The sequence below is a fragment of the Arctopsyche grandis genome, chromosome 10 (genome assembly GCF_051622035.1).
Source record: "Arctopsyche grandis isolate Sample6627 chromosome 10, ASM5162203v2, whole genome shotgun sequence".
Lineage (NCBI taxonomy): Eukaryota > Metazoa > Arthropoda > Insecta > Trichoptera > Hydropsychidae > Arctopsyche > Arctopsyche grandis.
Genome location: NC_135364.1, coordinates 29985359 through 29998488, shown reverse-complemented (window position 1 = coordinate 29998488; position 13130 = coordinate 29985359). Strand labels below are relative to the sequence as shown.

The 13130-nt window shown below is 39.0% G+C and overlaps 1 protein-coding gene across 1 annotated transcript in view; it reads left to right on the top strand.

Moving 5' to 3' along the window:
* Positions 1-1502: 1502 nt before the first annotated feature.
* LOC143917881 (uncharacterized) overlaps positions 1503-13130 on the top strand; it is a 94486-nt gene continuing 82858 nt past the window's right edge. Inside the window, exons 1-2 of the mRNA XM_077439495.1 lie at positions 1503-1828; positions 6975-7170. The gene's annotated coding sequence lies outside the window, so the exon portion shown is untranslated. The remainder of the gene's footprint in view (positions 1829-6974; positions 7171-13130) is intronic.

Genomic DNA, 13130 nt, shown 5'->3' with positions numbered 1-13130 from the left:
TATGCGTGTACTTGTATGTGATTAGTGGACAAACTTCTCAGTAAATTGGTATACCGATTAGAAAAAAATGCGCCGTAGGCAATTTTTTCATTCATATATCTACGCTAATTTTCCATTGAGAAATTTTGTAATTTTTAAATATGTATGTACATACATACAAATTCAGAGGTTCTGTCGATTCTGTCCACACCACTGAACGTATCAAGCTGAAAATTTATATTTGTATTCTTTATGTACTAACTTAGAGCTGATTAGGTTTTGGTCAGAATTCGTAAACCGGAGGTAGTATTTTTTTTTAAAACAATATTTCATTATTTTATTTTGACCTTTAAAATAATTTTTATTTTCTTGATATTTAATGTGTATAATAATTATGATGATTTTAGCGATAAAAATATTTCAAACAAAATCCGACAACCGGAAGTATGTAGAACTTTTGTGTTGTGTAAGTTTCCCTACATTTGCATTCAATTCGTATCGAAAATGCTCTCATAACCGGCATGTGTGAACGTGTATGTGTGTATGTTTAATTATTGAATTTTGTTTTGTGACCTTCTTATATTCCTCAAATACATATGTACATAGATAAAGTCGTGGGTTGGTCACATCCGAATTTTTTAATAATGAATACCCATGATTGCATCTCCAAAGATATTGCATACATAGTTAATTGTGATCCAAAAAATTACACTGTTCGACAAATGACGACTTTTTTTTGGTTCAGATACGAGATATGACTTTTCTTATAGATCTATGCCCAGTGAACACGAATATGGTAATAAAAAACGTTGATTGGCTCGAGATTCGGAGATTTGTATGTGTTTTTAAATCGCGCGATTTTTCTATATCTTGGTGTTGTTCGGTCGATGTCTCAATTTTACTGATTTCAAATTCAGCACACTTTTAATTAACCCTTTTAAACGAAAGCAAAAAATTGTGTGGTCAGAGCACTATCTGAATAAACATTTTTCAATAGAAAATACTTAATATAAAATAGTGGGAAAAAATCCTAAATGAAAATAGGTACTTTTGACTTTTGATTTGAACTGAACGACTACTTAGAGAGATTTGAAAGCTGAAAAGTAGTACAAACGAAAGATAAAATACCCGACTATAGATTCCAATATTCATTTTGAACGGAAAAATGACAGATTTTGAGACATCGACCGAACAACACCAATATATAGAAAAATCGCGCGATTTAAAAAACACATATATCTCCGAATCCCGAGCCAATCAACATTTTTTATTTACCAGATTCGTGTTTACTGGGCATAGATCTATAAGAAAAGTCATATCTCGTTTCGGAACCATTTTTCGTGTCGAACAGTGTCATCGTTGAATTCTTCTGGGTCACACCGAATGTGTGTTGACGCAAAATGTGCCCTTAAAATAATACGGATGGTAACCCTAAACCCCACTATGGCATTTCGTATACGTACATAGTACAATATACATACACATACACATTCACAAGGAGTGTTGAGATGTTGACCAGCAGCAGCAGCAGGTAGCCGAGCGACGAAGACCGGTCTGGTCTGTTCGGTATCGAGACTCGCCAATGCTTCAGTGAGACGCGTTTTGTTGTGGCGTTCGGTTGTCGTCGCCGTGTTCCTTTCGTTCTCGTGCTCAATACCCAAGTGCATAGTCTTGGGAGAGCCTCAAGGACCAGCCAGAACGTGGCTAATAGTTTTCAAAGACCAGTTGTGTAGTGTGTGACAGGAAGGGTCTTGAGATACGAGACATCCGGTGCACGTGCTTCGAATCTTCCTCATGATTCGCTCCTCCTCCTTCTCGGTTCGATCTTGACCTCTTCGATGCTTCTTTGGTATGTATTATACATCTGCTCATCGTCGCTTCTTTCGATTTTAATCGTCCGTTTCGAGGAAGTCATCCTTGAGTCACGTTTTTGTTTTGCTTTTTTTTGTTGTCAGCAGTATTTTCGTTTTCCGCTTACGTGCATCATTGCAATTATAATAATTCCGCGTTGAAAGTGCACTTGTGAATTTTATAGTTTTGGGTATCATACACTATGCTTTGAAAGACCGTCTCTCGATAGTTTGTATTTATGTACATATGTATATACATACATACTGACATTGTAGATTTAAGATGGCGTTTATCAATCGATTTGTCCCATTCAAATTTGACTGCGGTAGAAAGTGTTTGATAACGTGATTTTTTTTCATATATGCATATATAGGTAGTCAAAGTTTGTCGTAGAGAAAGTACCAACTAGTATTATAATGTGTGCGTTTTCTGTACTTGTTGTGCTAATTTAAATATTATGTTATTAGCCAACGAAAGTTCACTGGACCATGATTGTATTATCATTAGTTTTCAGCACTGATAAATAAACACACTTGGTTGTTTTGAATCTTCTTTCTCGTGTAGCAGAGTTTTTGTATGTAACTATTGTTGGTTCGTAAATCCGCGACGTCATCGAATAAATTAATATTAAAAAAAAATTAAATGAAGTAAAACTATTAAAATAAATTTAATAAAATGTTTACTATTTAGATTAGCCATGTTTAAGCGGTTTATATTACAAATACAGAGCGAAGCCGGATAAAAAAACACTAGTACTTGATAAACACGTACACATATCACAAAATACAATATTACATATTGACGGGCTGAAAACCAGACTGGTACAAGTGACATTTAAAAAAAAATCTGGTTTAAGTGCTAAAATGATAGCATATACATATGAAATGCTATTATTTATTTTAAAAATGTCACTTGTACCAGTCTGGTTTTCAGTCCGTCATATGAGACGTTATATTTGGAAGTGGCGGAAGTCCAATTTTCAGTTCCAAAAACACTATTTCTATTTTCCTTAATTCACAAATTGCTGTAAATCTTTTTATTTATTTATTTAAAGTTTGGACCATTGTGTTGACAGTTACAATAAATAAGAACCAACTTCAAATACAAAACATCCCTGTGAGGCCCAAATGGAAGAGAGTTAATCAAAATTCCACTCATACATCACATTAAATCATAACAACAATTAATTCGATATATCCAGAATTTCGGAAAAGCTGAATAAATGTATTATATGTAGGTTAACAGTATATTTAAATATTGTTAAACGCAAAACATTATTTTTAATGTCTTGCGAGATATTCTCGAATTGAAGAAAAGTGGACTTTCAATTATAACGGATCATGTGTAGAGTATGTATGTGAAATTAAAATTTTGTGTATAATCCGAACATGTATGTAGTAGTAATCTCTTTTGTCGTCGACATGATCGGCTTCGCCCGGGTCAGTTTTATATCTAACGATCTAATCAAATAAGAAAAGATTTGTATACACGATGATGGTTATAATTCAAAAAATTAAATAGTATTAAGTGATAAATGTGTAAATTTGATATACGTATGTATGTATTAACCAAATATTTGTATGATTCAGTTATTAAACAATCATAAATATATATTGTACGTATATTCAAAATTATATTTATAATGTTTGATGTGCTATATGTACATATGTACACACGAACGACTTGAGCATATATGTACATAAGTATGTTCATAGGTATAATACCAATTACATAGGGAAAATAGGTAAATACATATGTAGTTAATTAATATCAATTTTTAATCCGTGTCAAATTCGTTGAAAGTACACAAATAAAATAAAATCACACCATTAGAAAATATCGATGTAACAGTATAATAACTTTAATCATCATTTGCAACTGTTCACTATCCACTGTGGAACAAAGACTTCCATTCTTCTCCCACCTACCCATCCCACGCGTTCTTTTCCTATCCCTTGGGTACGTTCGAACACTTCTTTGGTCCATCTAATCTTATCATTGCTATTTCAATTTCTTCCGTTATTCCAACTTCCCACTCACGCGTTTCGCCTTTGTCAGTCCTGCTTATAACGATCATATAACGTATATATTAGGGTTTCTGACCCGGGACAGACATTCCCGGGAATTCACGGAATTTTTGTTGTCCCGTGTCCCGGAAATTCTTATCTCGAATCCCGGGAATTGGATTTAAAAAAATCTTGAAAATATACAACATTTTCACGACTGCACGAAGGGAAATAATAACTCAAATATAAAAAAAGGATCGTAAAATATTCTAAAAGGTTTGTTGTTTATCATTAAGTACAGCGCATTCCCCGAAAGTGGAAGTTTATAAACATTATGGTTCTGTGCGTTTGGCCAAAATCGTTTCTTGTAATTCTATTTTTGGAAAATCTCAATACCGAAGGACTTGACCTTACCTATGAATTATTCCGAGAATTGAAAATTAAAATTGAAGCAATAAGAGCCTAAAACTGTTTTTTTTTTATCACAAATTTTAAATAATTCTAATTTTATACCGAACAAAACATTCTTTAAATGTTGTAATAAAAGCGAATGTTTATCCTACGGTGAAACTATTATGAAGCGAGTATATCCTTCTTGTATTGACGATTCCACAATGGAAGAAACTCTTTAGATTCGGAAGAAGATGAAACAATTATGTGTTTGACGACGAATGAAGAATTAAATAAGGAGTTATCAAAGACAAATATACAAAATAACCTTTACTATAGACTTTAAAAAAGAAATTAAAATATACATGATGACAGGAGAAAAAACCGATAGTTTAAAAAAATTGTTTTCATCCCTTTTAACAATAAAACCAACTTCGACCGAAATTTTTTCCATTGCGGGAAATTTTTGTACCAAATCTAGAAATACGCTTTCGGATTCTCATTTAAATATTTTAGTAGACTTAATAAGCTACTTTAAATAAGTTTACTTTTATAATTACATTTATTTCAGTTTACTTTTTACTTTTACTTTTTTTTTTTGTTTACTTTTTTTAATATTTTGTAAATAAATAAATTTTTTTTTTATTAATAAAAAATATATTAAATTGAAAAAAAAAAGTTTTTTTTACATGTGTCCCGGGAATCCTGGGATCTTCATATTTCATATATCAGATAAATCGGCAAACTCTGATAGGAAACGGTCGACCTGGAATTCCAAATCCAAGGTCCGGCCAGCAGAAACCAGTGGGATTTGAACCCGTGACCATTCGGTTCAAAGCATTATATGCTAACCACTGGTGTCTATTCTGCTGGTTAGATACATATATAAGGGTGCGATTTGTATCTTAAAAAAATATCCTCGTATTTTGCATCAAATAAATTATATTGGCATTATTAAGTGGCAATTAACAAAAATATGAAACGATCATTCGAAAAAATAGAGTTTAGCATTCGAATAGATACAAAAAGTGGCTACGTTGCAGTCTTGCGCTATTGACAACTGTCAACTGTCAAAAGTGTTTACTTTTGTTTACGTATTATGTATGAATATGAATGATGATGTCAGGATGTAGAGTCGAAGCCAAGGTGGTAGGTGTCGAAGGTCGCAAGCGCAAGAGTAAAAAAAAAAAGGAATTCAATGGAGAGAAGCGTTGGTCGTTGTCGGTTCGTATTTTGGCATTCGCGACGTTACCGATACAGTTCATCTGTCATTTTACTACACATTTCATCCGCTTTTTAAGTAGCAAATATGTTTTTCAATGATCAAAGCAAAGTTTCTAATACAATCTGTATTCATCATTTTTTATTTTATAAAATGGACGTTTTTTATTATTTTTAAATGCTTTTTATTATTACGAAATTATGTTCACAATACATCTTATATCTATTTAATAGCTACTGATCTACTGATCATTTTCTATTTTACAATTTTAATTAAATTTGGTTAGTAATCATAGAAGTATATTATTCTAATGTACAGCATAATAGGAAAAAGAGCTCAAAAACCTATTTACAATGAAATGGGCGTTTAAATTGTTCCCGATATATACATAATATAACGTTTCGTACTCGTCTAAATTTATCGAGTCTTTTGGCATGCAATGTCGAAGTTTTGCGGTGGTAAAACAAATTGATATAATTATTATAGTATATGTAGGTGCTCATTAGCGACGTTGATGAAATGAATGGCCTTGAAGAAAATTAAAACGACCGTTTCTCAAGGTCGGTAGCCTGAATCGGACGTTGCTCGTTTTCCTCCATCACGACGAATAGCGTGATGATACGCGCTAAGATTTTCTGTGTCATATGATATTGGAATTTAGGTGCAGATATAACTCATATCTGCATCCAATTTCTTCATATCATGAAACCGATTATGATTTTATGACTTGTCGGGAATTAAATGATTTTCCCATTATCTGAGACGCTCATACTACATTATCTGCTTTAGATCATCGAATTAGAGAGTCTTTAATTAAAATTATGTATTAGATGTATTATGAGCATTTATAAGAATATTGTAAATAGGTTTTTGAGTTATTTTTCCTATTATGCTCTGTACATTAACATTAGAATAATATAATACTATGATTACTAACAAAATTAAATTTAAATTTGTTAAATAGAATATTATCAGTAGATCAGTAGCTATTAGAATATACATATACATATAAGACTATCTTTATTACCCGGCTTCGCTCAGTATTTGTAATATAAACCGCTTAAACATGACTCATCTAATAGTAAACAATTTATTAAATGTATTTGAATACTCATTTGTTTTTTTTATTAAATTGACTGTCACGAACAAACAAACATATGTATATAGTAAGTCTCTTATAAAAAATTATATGTACATCCCCGGGGTCTAACCCCCTAGGGCTCCGCCCTCGGTGTCTGCGCCCTAGAGCTTCGCCCTCGGTGCCTTCGCCCCCGGGAACTTCGCATCCTTTGAATCGGAAAAAAGCGAATTATTTGTTCGATGACGTCAGAACAATTGACTGTCGACTATTAATTAAATTGACGAAAAATACATAGCTATATACAAACATACATACGAACAAACTTTAGTGTTTTATATGTATGTAAGATGTTGTGAACATAATTTAGTAATGATAAAAAGCATTTAAAAAGTCAAAATACTATATTATTATTACTTTTTTTTAATCAATTTTTTTTTTTTTTCAGTACATCGTATTCGTTTCGAAGATGAGCAGATCTGACGACTCTTGAGAGATTCACGGATACGTCCAATTTAAGCGTTTGCCCCAATGATGCAAATGCCCCTCAACTAGTGTACAGTGATTAGTGTTGGTGTTTCTGTTTCATCCGTTTTTTTTTGTCCAAAAGAGGTGTAAACTTGGCCGACCTGATGATTCTTCATGTGAGTATAATTCGTATATTATTATTTTAAGTAGAGACTTTTGATAGAGTCTCAATTTGATTTGAATAAATCTCAATCTTCTACCGCTCAAAGTATGTAGATTGTCAGTTCATCCGCTTACATTACATTACATACATTTCAGAACTATCAAATGTGGTCTTGTGGTAAATCGTCGATAGATTGTGGACGGTGGTCGAGGAAGCAACAAAATTTGAGTGATGAAATAGTGCGTTTAAAACACCAGATACAATACTATGTATCATATGTTATTTACATTGCCTTATAATTTTATAAATATTTATAATTCAGTAGTGATAAGCCCATACGATGATACATATTTCATAGCCCATACGATATTAAGTTATTCAATAAAAAATAAATAAAAGAAATGTGTCGGTCAAGTGTTCGATCCTCATCGCTGTCGTATTCTTATCAAACATCTTTAAAAAACATTTAATTTTATATATATATATATATATATATATATATATATATATATATATATATATATATATATATATATATATATATATATATATATATATATATATATATATATATAGATTGTTTGGTTCAAAACCTCGATAAATGAAATTACCGTATCGTATATTTTATATAGCGTGACGTAAGCAATTTCGATTAATATAGTGATAGAAAAACAATATAAAACACCAATAGAAAAATTAATTAATTAACTGAATTAATTTTCAATAGATTCCTAGAGGAAATATTGGTAGCAAACAGTATATATATATACATATATATATATATATATATATATATATATATATATATATATATATATATATATATATATATATATATATAATATATATATATATATATATATATATATATATATATATATATATATATATATATATATATATATATATATATATATATATATATATATATATATATATATATATATAGAGGTTTTTTCTTCATTCATTATTATATTCGTACATTTTGTTGGCAGTGTAACGTACATACATATCACACAGAATAGCGCAATTACATACATATATGTACATATATGTACATATATGCCTAGTTTTGTGCCCGATGAAATATCATTGCATATTAAGTTATTAATTAAAAAAAAATTAAAAGAAACGTATTAAAAGGTTTTTTTTTCAAATACCTTTTAAATATATTTAATTTAATATTTATATTTAATTGTTTAATATGAAAAAAATGGTAAAAACTACCTATAAAAACTACTATAAAACTACTATAAAAATTAATTAATTAATTAAATTTTCAATAGGTGGCGCTAAATGCTCAGAGACTATAAGCGCCGTCGATAAGCCTAGAGGAAATATTGTTACCAAACAGTATATACCTATATATAGAAGATTTACATTTTGTTCATTGTTCAATTGTTGTAAATGTATTTTTAAGGTTCGCCGAACTTTTTTTTTGCACTCTATTTTTGTAAATAGGACCAAACCGCCCCGATTCCTGGAAAAAGCACGCTCTCTATCCGCAGTCTAATTATTATAATAGATACACCGACACACGGAATAGCGCTATTATATATATGTACATATCTAATCTATAATTTGGAAAGAGACTTTGTATGTAAATATCCTTGGTCGTCGTCGTCGTCGTCTTCGTCGTCTTCGTCGTCGTCGTCCGTAGATCGGTGACGTCATCGAACACGTGATTCGATTTTTTTTTTTTTCGATCCATGGGCGCCGATTTGTTTTTTTCGATTCAATGGATTCACCCCCGCGGGGGCGCAAAGCGAGTAGTTTCATGGGGCCCCGCCAGGGGCGCCACAAGGGGCGCAGCCCCGTGGGGCCCCAGCCTCATGGGGCGCAGCCCCATGGGGCTCAAAAGGGGGCGCCACGAGGGGCGCAGCCTCATGGGGCGCAGCCCCATGGGGCTCAAAAGGGGGCGCCACGAGGGGCGCAGCCCCGTGGGGCCCCGGGGGGGCCCAGCCTCATGGGGCGCAGCCCCATGGGGCTCAAAAGGGGGCGCCACAAGGGGCGCAGCCCCGTGGGGCCCCGTGGGGCCCCGAAGGGGGCCCGGGGGGCCCAGCCTCATGGGGCGCAGCCCCATGGGGCTCAAAAGGGGGCGCCACAAGGGGCGCAGCCCCGTGGGGCCCCGAAGGGGGCCCGGGGGGCCCAGCCTCATGGGGCGCAGCCCCATGGGGCTCAAAAGGGGGCGCCACAAGGGGCGCAGCCCCGTGGGGCCCCGGGGGGGCCCAGCCTCATGGGGCGCAGCCCCATGGGGCTCAAAAGGGGGCGCCACATGGGGCGCAGCCCCGTGGGGCCCCGAAGGGGGCCCGGGGGGCCCAGCCTCATGGGGCGCAGCCCCATGGGGCTCAAAAGGGGGCGCCACAAGGGGCGCAGCCCCGTGGGGCCCCGAAGGGGGCCCGGGGGGCCCAGCCTCATGGGGCGCAGCCCCATGGGGCTCAAAAGGGGGCGCCACAAGGGGCGCAGCCCCGTGGGGCCCCGAAGGGGGCCCGGGGGGCCCAGCCTCATGGGGCGCAAGCCCTAATAGGCATTAACTAAGGGGGGCGAAGCCCTAGACGGCAATTAATCTTGGGGGCGCGGGGGGCGAAGCCCTAAAAGGCAACTGATCATGGGGGCGAAGCCTTAGACGGCATTTAATCATGGGGGCGCGGAGGGGCGAAGCCCTAAAAGGCATTAACTAAGGGGGGCGAAGCCCTAAACGGCAATTAATCTTGGGGGCGCGGGGGGCGAAGCCCTAAAAGGCAACTGATCATGGGGGCGAAGCCTTAGACGGCATTTAATCATGGGGGCGCGGAGGGGCGAAGCCCTAAAAGGCATTAACTAAGGGGGGCGAAGCCCTAAACGGCAATTAATCTTGGGGGCGCGGGGGGCGAAGCCCTAAAAGGCAACTGATCATGGGGGCGAAGCCTTAGACGGCATTTAATCATAGGGGCGCGGAGGGGCGAAGCCCTAAAAGGCATTAACTAAGGGGGGCGAAGCCCTAAACGGCAATTAATCTTGGGGGCGCGGGGGGCGAAGCCCTAAAAGGCAACTGATCATGGGAGCGAAGCCTTAGACGGCATTTAATCATGGGGGCGCGGAGGGGCGAAGCCCTAAAAGGCATTAACTAAGGGGGGCGAAGCCCTAAACGGCAATTAATCTTGGGGGCGCGGGGGGCGAAGCCCTAAAAGGCATTAACTAAGGGGGGCGAAGCCCTAGACGGCATTTAATCATGGGGGTGCGGAGGGGCGAAGCCCTAAAAGGCATTAACTAAGGGGGGCGAAGCCCTAAACGGCAATTGCTCATGGGGCGTGGAGGGGCGAAGCCCTAGAAGGCAAAGGCTCAGGGGGGCGCCGAGGGCGAAGCCCTAGAAGGCAAAAAAAAAATTTGATTTTTTTTTTTGATTTTTTAAAAATTTTTTTTTTAATTTTTTTTTTATTTTTTTTTTAATTTTTTTTTTTGATTTTTTTTTTATTTTTTTTTTTATTTTTTTTTTTATTTTTTTTTTTAATTTTTAAATTTTTTTTTAATTTTTTTTTTTTTTTAATTAAATTAGCTTAGTCATGTTTAAGCGGTTTATATTATAAACACTGAGCGAAGCCGGGTAATACAGCTAGTCTAATCTATAATTTGGAAAGAGACTTTGTATGTAAATATCCTTGGTCGTCGTCGTCGTCGTCTTCGTCATCGTCCGTAGATCGGTGACGTCATCGAACACGTGATTCGATTTATTTTTTTTCGATCCATGGGCGCCGATTTTTTTTTTCATTTCAATGGATTCACCCCCGCGGGGGCGCAAGGCGAGTAGTTTCATGGGGCCCCGCCAGGGGCGCCACAAGGGGCGCAGCCCCGTGGGGCTCAAAAGGGGGCGCCACAAGGGGCGCAGCCCCGTGGGGCCCTGAAGGGGGCCCGGGGGGCCCAGCCTCATGGGGCGCAGCCCCATGGGGCTCAAAAGGGGGTGCCACAAGGGGCGCAGCCCCGTGAAGCCCCGAAGGGGGCGCGGGGGGCCCAGCCTCATGGGGCCCAGCCCCATGGGCCTCAAAAGGGGGTGCCACAAGGGGCGCAGCCCCGTGAAGCCCCGAAGGGGGCGCGGGGGGCCCAGCCTCATGGGGCGCAGCCCCATGGGGCTCAAAAGGGGGCGCCACAAGGGGCGCAGCCCCGTGGGGCCCCGAAGGGGGCCCGGGGGGCCCAGCCTCATGGGGCGCAGCCCCATGAGGCTCAAAAGGGGGCGCCACAAGGGGCGCAGCCCCGTGGGGCCCCGAAGGGGGCCCGGGGGGCCCAGCCTCATGGGGCGCAGCCCCATGGGGCTCAAAAGGGGGCGCCACAAGGGGCGCAGCCCCGTGGGGCCCCGAAGGGGGCCCGGGGGGCCCAGCCTCATGGGGCGCAGCCCCATGGGGCTCAAAAGGGGGTGCCACAAGGGGCGCAGCCCCGTGAAGCCCCGAAGGGGGCCCGGGGGGCCCAGCCTCATGGGGCGCAGCCCCATGGGGCTCAAAAGGGGGCGCCACAAGGGGCGCAGCCCCGTGGGGCCCCGAAGGGGGCCCGGGGGGCCCAGCCTCATGGGGCGCAAGCCCTAATAGGCATTAACTAAGGGGGGCGAAGCCCTAGACGGCAATTAATCATGGGGGCGCGGAGGGGCGAAGCCCTAAAAGGCAACTGATCATGGGGGCGAAGCCTTAGACGGCATTTAATCATGGGGGCGCGGAGGGGCGAAGCCCTAAAAGGCATTAACTAAGGGGGGCGAAGCCCTAAAAGGCATTAACTAAGGGGGGCGAAGCCCTAAACGGCAATTAATCTTGGGGGCGCGGGGGGCGAAGCCCTAAAAGGCAACTGATCATGGGGGCGAAGCCTTAGACGGCATTTAATCATGGGGGCGCGGAGGGGCGAAGCCCTAAAAGGCATTAACTAAGGGGGGCGAAGCCCTAAACGGCAATTAATCTTGGGGGCGCGGGGGGCGAAGCCCTAAAAGGCAACTGATCATGGGGGCGAAGCCTTAGACGGCATTTAATCATGGGGGCGCGGAGGGGCGAAGCCCTAAAAGGCATTAACTAAGGGGGGCGAAGCCCTAAACGGCAATTAATCTTGGGGGCGCGGGGGGCGAAGCCCTAAAAGGCATTAACTAAGGGGGGCGAAGCCCTAGACGGCATTTAATCATGGGGGTGCGGAGGGGCGAAGCCCTAAAAGGCATTAACTAAGGGGGGCGAAGCCCTAAACGGCAATTGCTCATGGGGCGTGGAGGGGCGAAGCCCTAGAAGGCAAAGGCTCAGGGGGGCGCCGAGGGCGAAGCCCTAGAAGGCAAAAAAAAATTTTGATTTTTTAAAAAATTTATTTTTTATTTTTTTTTTAATTTTTTTTTTTTATTTATTTTTTATTTTTTTTTTATTTTTTTTTTAATTTTTTTTTTGATTTTTTTTTTATTTTTTTTTTATTTTTTTTTTATTTTTTTTTTTAATTTTTAAATTTTTTTTTAATTTTTTTTTTTTTTTAATTAAATTAGCTTAGTCATGTTTAAGCGGTTTATATTATAAACACTGAGCGAAGCCGGGTAATACAGCTAGTATATGATAAGTTAGTTAAATTTAACAAAAATTAACGCTGCAAGATAATATTTCAAATTGATCATGTTTACATTCCGGCCACAATATCAGTTGCCGTGGGATTTGTTGAAAGTTTTAAATTTAAATGCTTCATAGGCAATTTAATTTTATAAAATTATCAATTAGGAAGAAAGGAGGACGAATTGCACATACGATTTTAACTAAATGACAGTTTTTTGACATATAACTGAAAAACTCAAGAGCCAAGTTTGGCACACGTGCCACATTTTTACGATAGCTGGCGGCATAACATTTTGAATACTTTGAATTTTATTATATTTCGTGTTTTTTTTAACCTTTATAATATGATACTGTTTGTTTAACCCGGCTTCGCTCAGTATTTGTAATATAAACAGCGTAAACATTGCGAATCTTATAGTTTGTTTCATTTGTTTTTTTA